This window comes from Chlamydotis macqueenii, chromosome 13 (genome assembly GCF_036417535.1).
Source record: "Chlamydotis macqueenii isolate bChlMac1 chromosome 13, bChlMac1.mat, whole genome shotgun sequence".
NCBI classification, from domain to species: Eukaryota; Metazoa; Chordata; class Aves; order Otidiformes; family Otididae; genus Chlamydotis; species Chlamydotis macqueenii.
The window spans coordinates 11354313-11373375 of NC_141568.1; the positions used below are offsets into that span (position 1 = coordinate 11354313).

General features: G+C 38.0%; 1 long non-coding RNA gene and 1 other non-coding gene across 2 annotated transcripts; both read right to left on the bottom strand.

The window, feature by feature from the left end:
- Window positions 1–6657: 6657 nt before the first annotated feature.
- LOC147599097 (uncharacterized) lies at window positions 6658–15328 on the bottom strand. The gene is made up of 4 exons (XR_015259978.1): window positions 15289–15328; window positions 14489–14575; window positions 8523–8615; window positions 6658–6898 (listed from the first exon to the last, which is right to left on the bottom strand). It is a non-coding gene; the product is annotated as an uncharacterized LOC147599097 (long non-coding RNA).
- TRNAT-AGU (transfer RNA threonine (anticodon AGU)) lies at window positions 12549–12622 on the bottom strand. The gene has a single exon. It is a non-coding gene; the product is annotated as a tRNA-Thr (tRNA).
- Window positions 15329–19063: the final 3735 nt, after the last annotated feature.

Below are 19063 nucleotides of genomic sequence, written 5' to 3' on the forward strand. Positions count from 1 at the left end.
ATTCCGCTATAAACTGAATAGAGTAGTATACTACTTATAGACTGCCATTTTACCAGTTCAGCAGGAAAAGCACCACAGAAGGTGAGGATAACCAGGCTTCTCATGTTTCATTGACAATGAATTATTTTTATTTTTTTTTCTGTTACTAATTGCATTACCAATACCTAAAATGTAGCTGCTATGGCTACTCTTTTTCATTAAACATTTGGCCCAGACACTTCCTTAGAGGCTTTATTTAGTCCTAGAGAATGTAACTTGTGTTCCACCTGTCCCAGAGGTTGTAGCTAACGCTGATATATGGCTTCGTTTCCCTTATTTGTCTACTATAGTTATATTTTTTAAGTTTAGTAGCACATTTTTGAGTATAAATTTGTTAAACCCATTCTGCACAAAGCATTGCACTTATTCACTGCAATATCCCATATTATTTTAAAAGTCCTAATGATTTTACAGTATGAGAGTGTCCTTGGAATCAGCTAAAATCATTATTACTAGCAATTCTTCCACATTTTCTCTAAGTTCTCAATACATATTCATAGCATAGTGATTTTTGGGTTCATAAAAGAGAAAATTACAGCTTATTTCCCAAATGATTGCAAAGCTCATCTTTAACATGCATAGACAGAAAACACAGCAGAAATCTGGAACTATGCATCAGTGAGGCTGTTCCACAGGAAGAATGAGAAAGGATGTGAAGGAACACACACACTCACCTACAAAATTCTCCCAATTTTTCCCAGGGGCAATACAGCCAGACTCATAATGTTCAGAAGGACATAAGAATGAGAATGTATTGGCTCATCAGGACAATAATCTGTTCAGCCAATTTCAGTAAAAGCCAAAGCAAGTTTAAATCACAAGGAAACAGAAACACAAACAAGGGCTCACACGTGAATGTCAGATCGTTATGCAGAGCGTGTGCCAATACTTTCCATGAAAGGGATACAGGAAATGTCAGGTCCATCGCTACTGAGTCATGGGGTATGCTTCCATGACACAAAAAGCTATGCTCTCTTTGCTATGTCAGACTGAATAAACAAACACTGTCGCTCTGGCACGTCAGTAATTCTACCAACCGGTAGCAGCAACAGCAAGAATGGGTATTTATTGTGTAAACAGTGTCCCAAACAAAAACTGGAAGCATGTCATCAGAGATGGTGGTCTAGTAGCTACAGATAGGAAATTATACGTGCCCTGAAGGTGTAATCATTTCATCCCTCTTCCTTGCTGCTTAGGCTATTTTTTAGTATTGAGCAGTGCATAAAATCTCTAAAAAGTAAAAGCTGTCTGAAGCATGCAAGTGAACTCTGATTAATGTAAAACCGAGTAACGTTTTGACAAATGACCCCACTAATTCAGACCACATTACAGAAAGGGATGAAGGAAAAAAAAAAAGAGGACAAGCATAAACCATGGAACAAAAGTCACATCAGAGATCTGCAGAAGAATCAAAGATGCTTCAACATTCAATGGAGCTTAAAATCATGAAAAGTCAGATTTTCTTTTGCATAAAGAAAACCCCATAATCCAATATACCCTTTAACGATGACTCACTCTGTGCAGCAGGGCTATGGATGCCAGTTGTACGTTCTGACCAAAGCGTGTCAACAAAAGAAGAGCCTGTGGTAAATGGGCTGAAGAATGTGAAGAGAAAATGACTGCAACAATTGTTTAAGAACCACATCATAAGAAAGTAGCTGAATGAACAAGACAGCAGCCCTGTGGATTCATACACACATAGTCTACAAATGTGCCTGGAGAGGAAAATAAAAGAAGAAGGGGAAAAAAAAAAAAAAGAGAGAGAGTATGAGGATACTTAGTGAGCATAGGTACTTGTTTTCACAAAGAAATTTTTGAGAAATTGTTCACATTATTTAAGACCTGGACTGTGCAATTGTACACATTGTTATAAAGCAACATCATATGTAAATATGATGCCAAGCTGAGGCAGTAAAATATTTGTCAAAAATTGAACAACAAAGTCAAGGAAAACATGCAAAAATCCCTGCCCTTGCACTTCCCTTTTTCTCAAGGTAGAATCACCCGAGATCCTCTTTCATATGCATCAGCCTCTCACACGGGATCAATGGTACTCCCCTGAGCTGACATTTGTTTATTTATCCTTGAGGGCAACAGTAGCATGGCCGCATGCACTACTACCCCGAGATGCCATCCCTGCCCAGAATATTCACATGGCTGTCAAAACATTCCAGTTATTCCCTTAATTGAGTGGGAGTTGAAGGTGCCAGATAGAGAAGCCAACTAAATTAATGAAAAATATTATTTTTAATGGAAATAAGGAAATAAAATTGAAAAAAAAAGTGCAATACAAGAACTTAAGATAATATCCACCAGTATCCGGAGTAGTAGGCAGAGGAACGGGAATGTTACAAAGTGGTACCTACTTAAAATCAGAATTCTGTGAGGGTAATTTTACCTTCCCTAAATATATCATTTCTGTACAGAGTTCTCAGTGTGGGAAATCTCTAAAGCAAACAGATGTTCCAAAGGGGCTGAGGGGAGAATACTGCAACAGGCAACAATAATAAAACCCAATTTATATATAGGTTTCTCTATACGTTACACGTTTATGAATTGCCTTCAACAGAAAGCAGTCAAGCTGGTAGACAGAACCAGCAGGGTCACAAATTCTAAATTAAAAGTAGGTAACAGAAAAGTACTTTGATCTTGTACAGGTCTGAGAGGAGTTCAGGGTAATGCAATATACATACCACAGAAATTCCCATGACACCCAGATTGGCATATGCATTTACAGCTATCATTGTTCAAATATCCTTCATTATAGCACTTTTTCCCATGGCAGCAAATCCTTTGGTTTGTCCATGTCTGGGGAGGTGCTGTGAAGATTAAATCAGTTTTAAAACCCATTTGAATAAAAGAATAAGTATTTATTTATACTTAAATTTCTATTCACTTTGTCAGAATCATTTATAGACAGGTTGTGTTGATTTTTCACTTACTAACTGAACCAACCAGTTGCTTTGGGAGTTCACTGTAATTAGCTTTTATGAAATTATCATTATTCACAGACCATCTTGGAACAAATGAACAAAAATATTTTTATGCATTCATGTTGTTGAGTACTAAAAATATGGCAGCTCATGTATAATCTTCATGCAACTCAGGAAAACCTATGCATTTTTAAAAATTATTCTGCTGCAGTAACTTAGCAACTTTCGTAAGTGAAAGTAATTATGATAACTGTCATTTTTTTATCTTACTTATGCAACGGTCTTCTGCTCTAACGACCAAAAAAAAAAAATTGTGGTAGTTATGTCCATAAAAATGGCATTGTACTAGCTTGAAAAAAAATTGTGATCCAAAGAGATAATACTTAAAACCATTGTTTCATTAGCCAGCGTGGCATTGATCCATTTCCACAGGCACAGCAATTCACAAATTCAATTCTTCTTGTCTCCTGCAAAGAACTTTTGTATTCCCATTAGTTCATTTGTTCTCAAGCCTACTGTGGCAAAGCAGTGCCCACTGATTGCAATGACAGAGGTATGAATCACAAAGGTTTCCTATTTCTCAAAAGCAAGGCAAATATTTAACTGCCAAGCAATTTTAAATATTTCATCCCATGTCTACAGATTTACTGAAAGTACAGTATTCCCGGTTGGAAACAATTACAATTACTCACTGCAGTGCCCACATTTAGCTCAGCACAGTCTAGCTGTATTTGTGGGCAATTCACTTGATGCATTCCAGCACAGAAGGGCTCGTTACAGTTTCTGCAAAGCTCTAATGTCCAGAATTCAGGGGACAAAAAGTTAATGCAAAAAACTTTAGTGATACATAAATCTCGATGTGCGAGCATTCACAATGTTAATATTACCACAATATAACTTTGCTTCAGAAATATTTGTATTTACTGAATAAAGTATGCTCTCTTCACTACGGGCAATTTTCACTCCAGTGGTCATTGCTGAATATTCTTCCTGAAGTTCTTCACAGGGAAGAACAGAAACAGAGTAAAGATCTGGATCAATTTCCCATTGTACAGTACCAACCAAGAGCTCTGCAGCCAAATTAGTTATGATCAGTGTCAGGCAGGCCTAAAGCCAGTGGTGCCAAGACAGCCCCAAATCTATTTTTATGCTCTCCTGAGGGCCCTGCGTTCAGAGTTGCTGAAATACGGAAACCAGCAGCAGCAACATAATCAATTTATGTGAAATTATTTGGAAATGATTAAGTCAGAGATTCGACGAGATTATATCAAAAGAAGTGACTAAATCCTTCTCTTATTGCTAGTGATGTCACACTGAATTTGGACCGCTGCATCTGAACTAGTGTTAGGGAGTCTTACTAGCACCTTTTTTCAGAGATACACTAACTCATCTCTGCCTTGGGCTCTAATAATTCCAAGTTTGTGTTTGCAACTACTAATTCACTAATTCTCCCCTGATCTTCCAGGTTCTGTTTCCACTGACCACAGCCAGAGAGGCTGCCAGAAGAAATGGCAATTGACCTCATGGGGAACAATATTAAAGAAGCACATGAAGTTCACCCTATCCTTGCCATCTTAGAACAGGGGCAGACTTTGGCCACAGCAACTAAAGCAGTATACGTTTTCACCAAGTGCTCCAAGTAAACTATTCACCACATGGTTTATTCTCCTGGGTAGCCAAAGAACTGCAGGACACACAGACTTCTATATCTTTTCAGCTGGTTAGAGTCGAGAAGTAAAAATCTTAACTTTTTTTTTTCTTTATTTTTTTAATTTGCATACATACAAACATTACATACTCTAGTTTCACTTAAGGAATTTGCTAGAAATACCTTGGATATGTTTTCTCAGGGAAAATAAAAGGACATCATGTGGTAATAGTACCTGCACAGTCTGCATAATCCCAATCTTCATCACGCACGTGTGTGTGGTTAAGGACACACAGCTCTTACATATTAAAGAACATTCTATTAGAAAACAAAAGAAGAAACTTTAGAACCCAGCTCACATAGACAATACTGTACAAGGATTTGGTTTGTGTTGCTTTAAAGATAGGGAAATAATAGGATACTGGTACCCTGCTCAATTAAGATAATGCATCAATGCATATTTATCATATAAAGATAACCCAAATCACCACCAGAAGCACTAAATAAAAGACCATAATGCATATCACTGAAAATAAAACCTGAGTGATTCTGTTTTGCCCCAAAATTACATGCAAATTAAAATGTTAATTTAAAAAAAAAGAAAAAAAGAAAGTCTAGTACTGAAAATAATAGCCACTTAAGGCTGGCCAAACAGAACTGACTTAACAAGTTATTTGACAATTTCTGTTACTGACAGTAAATATTTATTCTAACAGAAAAGCACTACACAAAATATAGCTTATCAGAAATAAACACACAAAGTTACTTGAATAGGTTATATCAGACTTTTTCCAAATATTAACCCAAATCCATAATAATTAGGGATATGTAATAAACTATTACTATAAACTGTAATAAACTATTTCTGAGCTATGATGTTCTAGTATGTTCATTCAGCGAGATATGTCAAATGAAATTATAGGTATAAATGGTCATATTGTCTGCTCTTAAAATAGTTTCAGCCATGACATTTTGCTAGCACAGGAGAAAGATTTTTAATGTATACAGCATACATACTAAAAAGCACATATGTTTAAAAAATCATCCAGAAACAATACCTAATCAACCTTTATGTCATAAAAAAGGGGTAATTCAGATAACAATTTCAAAATACCTCTGCTGTTAAAATATTATCAAGAGATTTTCAGAAAAACTCAGTGCTCAACAGTTTCCATTGACAACAATGAGAGCTCAACACATGCTTTGGCAGGAATACGATCAGGGCTAATTGTGTTTGGTTGTATCTAAGTAAAGAATAATCATAAATAGTACAGCAGATAAGGACAGATCTTGTTGTTTTGATGGCACAGCACCATTAATAACACAGGAAAAACTCTACCCACACAGCTTGGGCTGATTCATATTTTCCTCCCTTCATTAGGAATCACATTCTTTATTATCTTTTTATTGAATGAAAACCTGACTACAGCACAGTCAGTGGGAGTTCTGCCATTGATGTTGCTGAGGTCAATTCCTGACTACCTCATCATCTAATGTTAAAAATATCTTTGTATATTTAAACCTTAATTATAGCTTAAGCACCATTTTTTGAAGGAAAGAAAAAGACCTGTTGTAAAAAGGAAAGACAGATGCCTCCCTGTTTCACATACCTCAGGCATTATCTTTCGAATTACTTAAACCAGAGCTACGTCACTGGCTTTTCTTTTGCTGCTAAACGCATTTTAACTTGCATGCTAGCCCTCCCAATGCATGAAACAGAAGTTCCCACAGCCACGTTAGCAGTACGCGTGTGCCCATGCAATCTGTGCAATCTTACATCTCCAGGATTAGAGAAGCCATGTCCTCGAACAAGGCTCACACAGATGAACCCAGAGCAAAGCACTCACCTGCAGGGATAGTGCTGCAGGTTCCACAGGTCCATCTGCACCTCACTACCTTAACCACAATGAAAGAGATGTACAGAGACTGAGCAGAGACCACAGCCATTAATAAATACCTTCAAAATACGCAAAATTTCAACTCAACTGAGGACTGAAAGGCTCTTTGGCTGAAAAGGAACGTTACACATTGGAGGCCTTAACGTTGTAGATTTTATTTCATAGCTGTTAACAACACTTGCCCTTTGCTCAAGGTAACTGTTTCTAAAATAGTTCTCAAAATGAACAGTAAGGCTGTATGCATGTAACAGAGTTTTAGGCAACATTTTTAAAGGCACGTATTTCTTATTGCAAAGTCCATCTTTACCACACCTGGATCACACTTCGGACAAGGGTCTCCTGTGATGTCAGGCTGCATAGCTTTCAAATCCGTACTACTCCTACACAGAAATAAGATATAAAAATTAATGTTTAGGTATACACATTTGTTAAAGCATTTATACCCTATTGGAATAGAAAAAGAAGGTTAAGCTGAAAATAAACTGAATTGTAATGCCTTCACCATCTAACAAAACAAATCCAAATTGCTTAGGCAATGTACATTTAACACATGAGAAGTGAAAACACCTTCAAAGAAAGTAAACTTCTGAACATGAGCCAAGTGTAGCTAATGAAATAACATCTTTCAGAGTGGTCAAAGAGCATCTCCAATACTGCCTCACTTGTCCTACTGGTCCCATAGAACCCCATGTTTTGTGGCCATGGACTTCAGCCTTTTGGATGAAAAATTCTCTGTTTTGCTGCAGGAAGGCACACAACTTGCAATTTTCTAGCTAATCTGTCTCCCTGCTTGAAGAATTTTGGTTTTCACTTTGAACTGAACTATAGCCAAGCTTTTAAAAACTTTTTTTTTTTTTCTATTCAGGCGTACTTACGAGCTGGGTTGACCAGAGAATGGAGCAACACAGGTCCTAAATGGGAAGAATCTAAATTGCTCAGTGCCCGTCTCTTACTCTCTCTGCTGCTGTCATCTGTTGTGTTTTCTGTCTTCTAAGTGACACTCCATGGGATACCTGTCTCTAAGTTCACAGGCTGGTGAAGGCCTGGACTTTAAATATCAATAGCAGAATACAAATGAGAGACTGACCTGCTGGGTGATGGGGGCAAGTCACTTTCTTCTCAATAAGCAATTACATGAAATTGTCTTCTTTTGTAAGAACAGATAGTGAAAAATCTTACAGCAAACGTACAAGTAAAAGATATCATTTCTGCAAATTACTTACAAATTAAACCATCCATCCCAATATTTTCTACAAGCAGCAAAGCAATAACTGGAAAACATCTTTGTTTTCTAACACGCAGACTTCGGTATCTCAAAAAGTCCCCATCCTCCCACTGAAGTTCAGAGCTGACATATTACACTCTGGCAAATCCTTTCATGACACATACATCATGCCACGTTATACAGGCATGACACCCTGTAACTGGACATGCCTGTCGAAGCATGACACATCACAGAACAGCGTGTCAGGAAATACGAAAGGGCAGCCTTACAAACTGGGTTTAACAGGCAATGTGGCTTCACTCGATGTTTTCATCAAATGTTTTCACCCAAATCTTTGTGAGTGATGTGCAGGCAGCAATGCCAGCTCACAGGCAAATTGGAAAATATCTTCCCCTGAGCCTACAGTTGCTCCTGCAATAAGCAGCCACTAAATATTTGACTGCCTCTAATCTTTTCCTTCTTTAGGCAACTGTCCCTATGTTGAAGATGTCTCCAATATGGACATCTGCCTGCAGGAGTCACTTCACTTTTTCCTATTCAGAGACACGGAGAAATGAAAAATTGAATTTGATCAGGTCTGTATGTGAGAGTTCAAGACCCAGAGCTGGAAATCACCAGAGGCTGGTACGGTATTCTGGCAAAATATCACTGCATATTTGCCCTGTGCTTATGTTCTGCCCTAGACATGTGCTGTTTTCCAGTTATGGAGAGGACACTAGGCTCATGCACCTTTGGTCTGATTCAATTTGAGTATAGTTATTTTCTTATCTGATACTTACCATACTCAATTTCATCGAGTCAGGAGCACGGAGTTGCCATGACTGTGATAAGTTCTGGATACAATTTCACAGAACCAGCTCATTATGAAACTCCTAGGAAAATTATTAGTCACAACAGCACAGGAGTTACAGGCAGGTCAGGAGGCTCTGGACTGTTCACATGTAGTCTGTAACCAAAGCCCCATCCAAGTAGTACAATGCAGTCTCTATCTTTGCCAAAAGATTTTAAGTTTAGAAAGACAGAGTTTTTATAATTAAATATGTTGCCTCTGTAGATTCAGTGGCTGTTTATATGACTCCTGTCTTTGACTTGCTCTTGTATGGTTTAAATACTAAACACGCAAAATACTCAGGTGACGCCAGCAGGAAGCAGGTATAGCAGTGCTCTGGCCTGAACCCGCGTAATGGTTTTCATGTGACAATCTCATGTGTTATGAGTTAAAACTAAAGACTTGTCTTGAATTAGTCTAATAAAATACTTTCCATATGGAATATAAATGATCAAAGTTCCAGGCTTTTATGAAAGACTTAAAAATTAACTTTGGATGGATAAATAAAGTATCTTTTTATGTATGTAATTGAAAGATAATTTTGTGTTCTAGTTGCTTTTCATGCTTTATCCCAGTGGTGGTGAATTTACTGAGGTAAGAAAGAGAGAAACAAGGAACCTGACTGCCTGTATATTCACAAATAAATTATGTTTCCTTTTGCTTTCTAACAGCAGCTACATCACTGGAAAATGTGTTCTAATGAGAACATTTATTTTTCAAATAGGAGGCTAAACTATTGAAACAACACCGCTTTATAGAGCTCTGGATTGGGCCAAGTGACTTTCAAAGCCCAGGTACTACATTTTGAGAAATATCAGCTTGGATTCTAGCTTTGTTCTCAGCTGCTGCAGGTTTTCCCTTTTGGTGTCTAACGGACGTAATTTGAACAGTTAATATTTGACTTGCATGTGTAAACGGTACACCAGTGGCGGAAACAGATGATATACTGGCACACTTTATTTGACTGCAGCATATACAGTTCCTCTAAGGAGCTGTAGGGTAATAAATTTAAGTTATCCTGGTAAGTATATTTTTAATAATCTTTTACCTTAGTCAGTTGGCAAAAACTCTGTAATCTGTACCCATTATTGATTTATAGCTGAGTTAGGAACACAAAACTAACCTGTTTTTGAGAATCAGCTACTGGGATTCTGTCAGTGTGTTAGAGAAGACAACACATGAAGCAATATCTCAACAGCTTGGATACTCATCATAAACTACCTATTACACCTACCTCTTCTCAGGCAATATCAATCATATATCGATGTAATAATCACACACCTGCATATTGCAATATTTTTACAGACTAAAAAAGGAAAAGTATCTTGACAGAAACATACTGGCCTGTAAAAATATTTCTGTTGGTAAACACAAAATAATTTGACTAGCTAATAAGCACCTTCAACAAAAAGACTAAAACAGTCCTACATATTAAGTTTTCAAGGAACATCTTTTCTTAAACCCTTCAAAAGTTTTATTTGCAAGTTGATTTTCTACCCCATCAATGAGATAAAATCAGTCAGGCCCCTTTTCCCAGAAACAGTCCAAATGCATCTGTGAACGTTGCCAACACTGTTGAAAAAGCTTAGTACCAGCATGACCTAACTGCAGAACGACCGAACATAGTGAAAAGAAAAATAAAAACATGGCTTTAATAATATTGATTTCCTCCAAAAGCTCAAAGTGCTTCATACAAAATTAATTAACTCTCCCAGCAACTCTGTGAGATTATTATAATTTTGCAGATGGCAAAAGAGATCAAAAGTTAAGAGCAGCGTGTCCGGAGGCAAACAGCAGCTGAAGAGCAAAGAGCAGGTCTCTCGGTGCGCAAGGCCAGTCTGGCCAGGCTCTCTCCTGCTTGTTGGGAATTAAACAGATCACGCTTGATAATATGTGTATTTCTAACACAAAATTGCAAATACCAGCAGTGTAAGGGCCCGGGGGTCTATGAGCACCACTTGCTGTATTTTTAGAGCAGCTGATGACATGATTATATACAGAGTACAACTGCTTTACTTCCCCGGTTATTGACGTGATGGTGTAACATGTGGCTGGCGAGTGGGAGAAGGAAGCTTATTCAGATCCTATTAAAAATGAAAATGTAAATATTTATGCTAAGACAGCTGTTGCTACCTGGCAAACCACATATAAGCTTTAACACAGTTTTAACACTATTGACAAATCTGTATGAAAATGTAAAAGAAGAAACAAAACCAAAAAACCATACACAGTCAACATGCACATTTAGTTTAAGCATTAGCGATTTGTTTAGTAGCTTTAAACAGCTTTAAACTACCTTAGAAACCTATCTTTGTAGAATTTCACATGATAAATAATACAGAATCTTTTTGGCATGACTAATATTCTGACATTTTAACTGAGGTTTGGTTTTTTTTATCACATGCAATAAAACACTTTACACAATCCCATTGATGAGTATGTTTCTTGCTCTAGCTCTCAACTTAGGAACTAAATATTACTTGTAAGAGAAGAAGAACAGCTAAAGGCCTTAATTCTGCAAAAATTTTTGTATGGGAGTAGTTTCACTGAAGTTAGCTGGACTGACTGAATAGTCCAGCTGACTACTCCTGCAAGGAAAATAAGTGAGGTGATGTAGCACTCAGCCAAAATCGAGACCAATTTCAACAGGCATAGGCACTGCTTCCATTTGTGAACTGGAACCTACCCATACTTCCTGTTTGGGGACACTCAAAAAACTCAACCTGCTTGGAGACAGTTCAATTTTGCATGCTCTGTAGACAGCACTTACCCCTCCTCCTTGCAATTGTACACAAAGGACAAGGTAGCATAAAACCTTGGAAAAAGTGAATGAGGAAAGCAGACGGACCCACACCTTTTTAGGCTGACGTATTACAGTCTGAAAGTCTCCAAAGCCCCTCTACAAAGAAAAGTCTGGTGGCAAATCTTGGAAATAACTGAACACTGAGATATTGTTACTCTCAGCAGAACAGGCTCATTTCAACCATGTGAAATTCACTTAATTTCTTACCTAAATAAAAAAAGACAGCAAATTGTCCAGCACAGCAGGCCCTTCACCCATACCCTCTGGGCAGCCGATGAAAGCTCAGTCCTCAGATGAAGAGATTTCACAAACACATATTTAAAACATGCAAGCATGAGCCAAAACAAGCTATCTATATAATACATAAATATATCAGAAAGAAAAAAAAATGCCATGATTCACTCAATTTGCTTAAATATTGGCTTAAAAATATCATAGAATCATAGAATTGTTAGGGTTGGAAGGGACCTTTAAAGGCCATCCAGGCCAACGCCCTCTGCATCCAACCAGATCAGGCTGCTCAGAGCCCTGTCCAACCTGGCCTTGAACTCCGTATGTGCTACTGTAAACAAAGGCAGAACACATATTTGGAATAATTTCACTTAACCTAATTCACAAGCCTAACAGGGCAGGATTTGGCCTTTGATTTTTAAGGATGTCTAGCAAAACTTTCTGCCCCTCTGCTGTGTCACTAATAACATGGAGAACAGCACTCGGCACTTGTTACGACCTTCACTGGGAAAAGCCAGACTTTGCCTAAGAGGAGGAGGTAAGGAGAGGTGCAAGGTAGGTCTGGGTACTGACGGGTCACAAAAGCCTGGGCATCAGACACCCAATGCCCATGGAAAGAACAGCTTCGTTTACCTTACTGAGAAGCTATTGAAGATCTGGACACAAGGAAAAGAAATAAATAAATCTGAGAGGCATTTTCTTGGCTTTATATGAATAAAAACCTGCGGGGTGGGGATGTGACCTCCGCTGCAAAGTGCGCAGAGGGCTGCGCGGACTGCCCACCCTGCGAGGCCCCGGTTTGCAGGGACACAGCGGGATTTCCCCTCCTCAGCCCAGCGCCCCCTCCCACCCCGCCCACGCAGGGCGGTCCCGCTGCCGCTGCCCCCGCGCGACGGCGCTAAAACAGCGCCCGCGGGAAAAAGGCGAGGTCCGCCCCGCGCAAGGCACCGCTGGGATTCGAACCCAGGATCTCCTGTTTACTAGACAGGCGCTTTAACCAACTAAGCCACGGCGCCGGGCGGTAGGCTTATTCTCCGCGCGGCTCCAATGCAGCCGCCCCGCTCCCTGCCCGCGGCGCGGCCTCCTCTGCGGTGTCCCGGTACCGCCGCAACCCGGCCCGGCCCCGCTGCCAGCTCAACTCCTGCCAAGGTTCAGACCCGCAGCTGCAGCTCGGGGCGGGGAACAGCGCCTTGCGCTGCAGCTGCCAACAGCCGGGAAAAGCACGGCCGCGGCCGCGGCTCTGCGGGACTGACTTCTGTGTGCGGGACTGCAAAGCGTTTGTTTTGGCACAACGCGTGTAAAGACTGAAGGCAAATACATAAATGCCAGCGTTTCAGAAAAACACTGAGGCAAGAGTGCTCACGGTTAGGCTCCAGTCCTGCCCTACCCCCCAGTGTCTCGATTGCCCGAGGCTCGCAGCGGAGGATGGCGAGGGATGATGAGGCCTCAAGTACACGCTGCAACCATCTACAGGGATACAAAAATCAAACTACAATATGCACACGCACACACTGCTTACGTGCCTTGTGACCTGCGCTCACACAAAACACTGGAGGGCCTGACCAAACGTGCACATGTTCATTCAAGCTAAGTAATCAGAAAAAGTGATTTGGGTAGTTTTCTACAGAGCTAATTAGAATTCTTCACACAAAATTGATGCTGTCACTAATAAAACACCTTCCCGCAGGGCCCCAGCCCGTCAGCCTGCACAGGGCAGCAAACGAGGATGCATCACACCAAGAAACAGACAGGGAGACCAGGAGGGAACGAGCCAGGGGCAAACACAGAGCCTGGCCCACAACCCAAGGGTATCGGGAAAGGATCATCTTCATCAATAGACCCGATTACACACCTGGAGTGTAATCAGAATCTGGAAAGCATAGAGATTGCTTTGCCAATTTAACAGGAATCTAAGGCATACTTACAGCAAAATTATAGATGTTATTCTTCAAATAACTCCTACAGAAGGGCAGGCACACTGACTTGGTCTAAAACAGTCTTACAACTTCCTCATCAGGTTAGAATGGCAACTGGGTGAATTAGACTACAGGGGTGCAAGCACCAGAGAAAATGAAGACAAGTCTCCATCTTATGGATTGTCTGTCATTATCACATTCTCCTCAACACCTACGCTAGGCACCAATACCAGCCTATTGCTGCAGGTGAGATCAGTTCAGGGCTGAAGCTGAGCTGACTCATGTGGCACCCAAGCACTAAACAGGTGATGGTAATGGACAGAAAACAGCAATAAGCAATAAAAACTACTGATTTTACTAAAACCAGAACGTAAGAATTCATTTTTCCTTGTTTTTCTCAGTGTGGGAAACAGAAAGAGAATTCATTCAAAAGAGAATTTCCAACCTATTCACATTACTACTGGAAAATTAACCAAGCCTCTATAAAGCAACTGCTATTTTTCCTATTTCAGCGGAAAAAAAAAGTGGAACTTTGATTTTTTTTTCCAGCTGAAAAGAGTAAAGAAACAAAGAACACTTTCAGTTCTTATATAACATTAATTATTCTAGGACTAATATTTTCTAACATACAGAAATTAGTTCAGTATTACTAACTACATTAAAGCCAAATTTATTCAGCTATAAAACATGCATATTTTATATGATCTGTTTAAAAAAAACACATAAGGAGCATAGATACACCATTTTCTTTTAGCTCCTGCAACAAAACAACAATATTTAATTAAGGAGTAAAGAGGGGGAAAGAATGCTGGAAAACAATACAGATTATCACCTAATACTAATTCAAAGCCATAAATCTGTACAAAATGTTCTATTCTCTTGAAAAAAAAAAATCATTTAACCTGGGCTTCAAGTGTAATTCTTGCTACACAATTCACATAATTTAAACAAGGGAAAAAAATCTACCTGCTTAGATTTCTTTGTATTCCACAGCTTGACTGCATTCCAGGCTGTCACATGCCCAGTTCCAACTATTTTCCTCAATTCAAGTTCCTTTAAGAAAGAAATGTTGAAAAGGTAAAACCACTATTTTTAGGAATAAGGCTTCCAAACATTTTGAAACACTTGATGTTTTATTAATTGACATTCTCACGTATACTGAATAGATATAATCCTGAGCTGTTCCTAAGAAAGGGTAGAAAAAATACCATGTGCCTTGCTGGACAGACCCTTTATTAAGCAGAACTAATTTGTGCTGCATTGTGTCAGACACAAACCACAACTTACTCTCAATGCCTGAAAGCTCCTTTACAACATTTTTGTAAGGGGTATGGCAACAAGGTAGAAAAAAGTTCATGGTCTTATTAAAAAAACTCTGAAATCCACTGACAACAAAGATTCTTTGCTTGTCATAGTAAAGAAGAATGGTTTGGCTAATGAATGGAAAAAAAACCTGTCATTAATTTACCTATCCACATATTTCCTTCTGTAAATTAAACTTGGAACAAGTGTATTCATTTAAAATTGTTTAAAATTTCCCAAAGGAAAAGAAAGTAATTTTATTCTCTACTACCATGCAGCATAAATAAGATTTCTACTCCTGGGCAATTTATTCTTTACCTGAAATGTCACAGCTATTTAATGGATTAGTACAATGTATTTTATTGTTTTTCATACAGAATACTACGGTCAAGCAAGGTTAGAGGAAAGTCTTAGCTCTATATGTGTATTACATAAAGATGTACAGACACTCCATTTATACCTACATGTGTTAACATTCCAAGACTGCTAGAGTCTTGGAAAGCCTCTTTCCTTTAAAGATCAGGAAAAACAGAAGGCGGCAATGGCAAATTTTTTCTTGCTGGAGCAGACAGATGACAGAATACACACTTGGATGTCATTTCAGAGTCACTACACTGCAGGCATAAGAAAGGTTCTTCCCATTCTTCACCCTGGTGCAAATATAACAAAAATGGCATTTCAGTTAATCATCCGCGACAGACGTGCATTATTTCACCATGAAGATACAGCTCTGTACACACACAGGTATCTAGGCCTGCTTTTTGAGATGTGCTGAGTGCGTATAGCTGTCGTAAACTTGACACAGATAGTAGTGCTGCTCAAAATTCATTCCTGTGATGAACGGTTTGGCACTTTTTCCCTGAATAAAACTATATTTTATGTGAACTCAGATTCAACTAATACAGTATCATACTTCACTTTTCGGGTGGCTTTTAGCTGTTTTTAGCTGTTCTGTCCTGGTGATAATTACTAGGTGGTTTGAAGCTTTTTTGTTAACCTGACCATTATCTGACTAAAGGAGAAATGTAGAAAGAAAAACAAAAAAAAGAAATGAAAATTGATATCTAACAATACTTCTCAGATTAAATATTAACTCATTGTAGTCAGTTCAAAGAAGTTTTTCTTGTGACTACACACATACTTATGAAATTTAATCCACTTCTATCAGAGTCAACATAACATCGATTCCCAGTTCACTACTTGTGAAACTATTTACAAAATATTGGATACATTTTTCTAATTGTTTGGTATGCTTTCAGTATTGCTAAAATGCACCAAAAAAAATCCTGTCCTGTGCCAATTTTAACCATATTTTCAAATTTCTGTTAATTAATACTTTTAGAAATGTACACCTTTTCACTGCTGGCACATTTATAAAACTTACTTAAAAGCTGTACACTGCTTTTGAATACCTGCTATTCAAATAAAAATATTATCGAAATAATTTTAAAAGTTAGTTCTTTTGCATGCAGTTTCATTTAATGGTTATTGACAAGGAAAAAAATATACACTACCAAAACCAATTGAGGGGCTGTAATAAAAAGCACGTTTAAATAGCATCAAGCTTGTTAATGTTCTTCTTTCCTAACATCTACTTATAATTAATCTTTTAGAAGTCAGAATACAGTCTCAGCTTTAAAAAGACACTCCTCAGAATTCATATAAGCTGATTTGTGTCCAGGAGCACATGAATATTACCTGCCCTGGTTTAGTAATACTATATAACTGGCCAACTACTCTGCAGAAGCACAGAAGCATGAGGGGCAGAAAACCAAAATATGGTTATTTTTAAAAGTATACATATGTGGCTCTGTTTTCTAAAAACAAAAATGCACCTGTATATGAAAACTGATGTCTTTACCAAAATCAATATAAAAAAAGAACTGTTATTACTACATCCCACTAGCAAAAAAAAGATTTACAATCTTTGCAAACAGAAAACAAATACAATTAATTTGTGTTTTCAGCCTAGGAATCTGACAGCTTTCCTCTAACATTCAAATTTTAATTCCAAATAAAGTGTGAGGTGTGGTTGAAAAACTAAACTGGTAAAATCTGAGCAATTTTTGAGCCTCTTGCTTTTCTGCTTTCTATCACTAAAGGAGTATGATCCATCTTTTCCATATTCCACAATCTCAAAGTAGAACCCTGAGAAAAAGATGCAATTATTTTGATGTATTTGCATATTACCAAAAGAGTGATTTACATCATTTCCATAAGGATGAAATCTAATCTCATCAGATGAACCCTCTCAGTATGAGAGCTAAACTCTCTCATATTTAATATCATGTCTCTGGAGACAATCTTTAGCAATCTTAAAGCTGCCCGCGCATTTTAAAATAACCAAAAATAAACATACTTATCAAATTCTTTCAAAGATTTTCTGGAACTACTTAAGGTAAATACTGATTACAACTTAGCATTTTTATTAACAGCTTTACCATTGTTAAATTTCATCAAAAAAAAAAGATGAAAACAAGGGGTGAAATCTTCACATCCATTTATAAGTTAGCTCCTGAAACCACGTCAGGAATTAGTGATTACTTTTGAGGCTGAAATAATCCACTTCTTGTTCTTGCTAATCGCAATGTCTGTCACCCAATCCCAATGATCCTACAGTAAAGCAAAATTTAACTATAACACAAGGAAAAAAACCCTGTTATTATTGTTATTAAAAAAGTAATAAATCCATTTTGAAAGGTAGTGATAAAATCCTTATGTAGACTGCCTCGCATCCAGTCAAGAAAAAAACATTGCTATGAAGTTCATATTTTCCTACATATACCTGGAAACAGCGGCTGTTACGATTGCTGGTAACCAGACTACCAGTTGTGGCACTCAGCAGAATGACAGTTACAGGTTTAAGCTCCATTTAAGAAGAGGTCTTATCTATTTTTCAAACAGTTTAATAAAGAATTGAAAAGAGAGCACAGACTTCTAATACTCATTACCTAAAAAAATTCTTGAGGCTGTTTATCAGGTGATAATGGAGGAAAGAGCCATGGGAAAAGACAGCAGCGTCCCCCCACTTTAAGGGAAGGAAACCAACTCTGAAAGCAGACCAAGCCAAGCAGCTGTATGAGGTATCCTCGTTCTGACAACAGCAGCACAGCTGGTTTGAGGTTAACAGCATTGAGTTGGCATAAAAACAGAAACAGGTTAAAATCTAAAACGAATTATTTATTCCAGCTAGGGAGGCTATTCAAACATGAAAGGTATTAACAGAAAATTCCTAGAGTTTCGATAGACAAATACCACACCTGAGAAATCAAATTAAAATATGAACATATATTTTTCCAGCACAGAGAAGTAGTAAACACGCATACATAAAACATGGGGTTTATAGCAGAATCTTTAAAATATGTTTTTAAGTTTAGTTATGAGCCCAGAATATAATTATACCAAAGCACAGATACTAAACTGGAATTCTCCATAGTTACAAATATATTAGCATTTAAACAGATGACTTCTTTTTTTTTATGGGAAACTGAGTTACTTACAGTGATTGCTGTGGAATGGAAAATTAGCAGTAGCTGTATTATGCAAAGCACCGATGCTGGTGGAGAATGTGTACTGTTACTGCTCAAAAGATTTAATCAGTACAGTTCCAGTTCTGGAGGGTGGGCAAACTGACATTTACGGTAACAGGTGTGAGGCACAGGCTTATGAGCTCACCTATATGAAGATGCCATCTTGAACACGACAGCAGTTGCAAGCTATTTTTAAACCCAAGGTTTTGAAGGAAAGTGGTCTTTTCTGAGATCTTCCAGGTGGATTTGTTCGTGAGTGTTTTAACTAAGCCTTGAATAGTGTATGCAGCAAGTTTATAAAAAGTCCATTAAAATCATATTTTCATATGATAGAAAAGAGCCAAGGTTGCAAATCTGAACTCTGACACTGCTTGACTTCTGTGAAATTAATATTTGCAAAATGCATGCACACAGCTTTATGAATACTGTTAATACTTTTCCTTGACCCACATGTCTGATCAAGTCTTGTGGATTGTTTCCATTAAAATAAGAAACTAATGAAAGCTATTGTAATACAATATGCTATGTTTATGGCACAAAAAAAAACAAAACAAAAACAAACCCAAACCATCTAATGAGAGTTGGATTTTTTTTTTTTAATCATATGCAGGTATTAATTACCACCTCGAATTTTGCATAGTATTACTATGGATATGGAAGAAAAGAGGAGGCCTAGCTCTAAGCAGGGACAGCTCAATACCGAATAGCA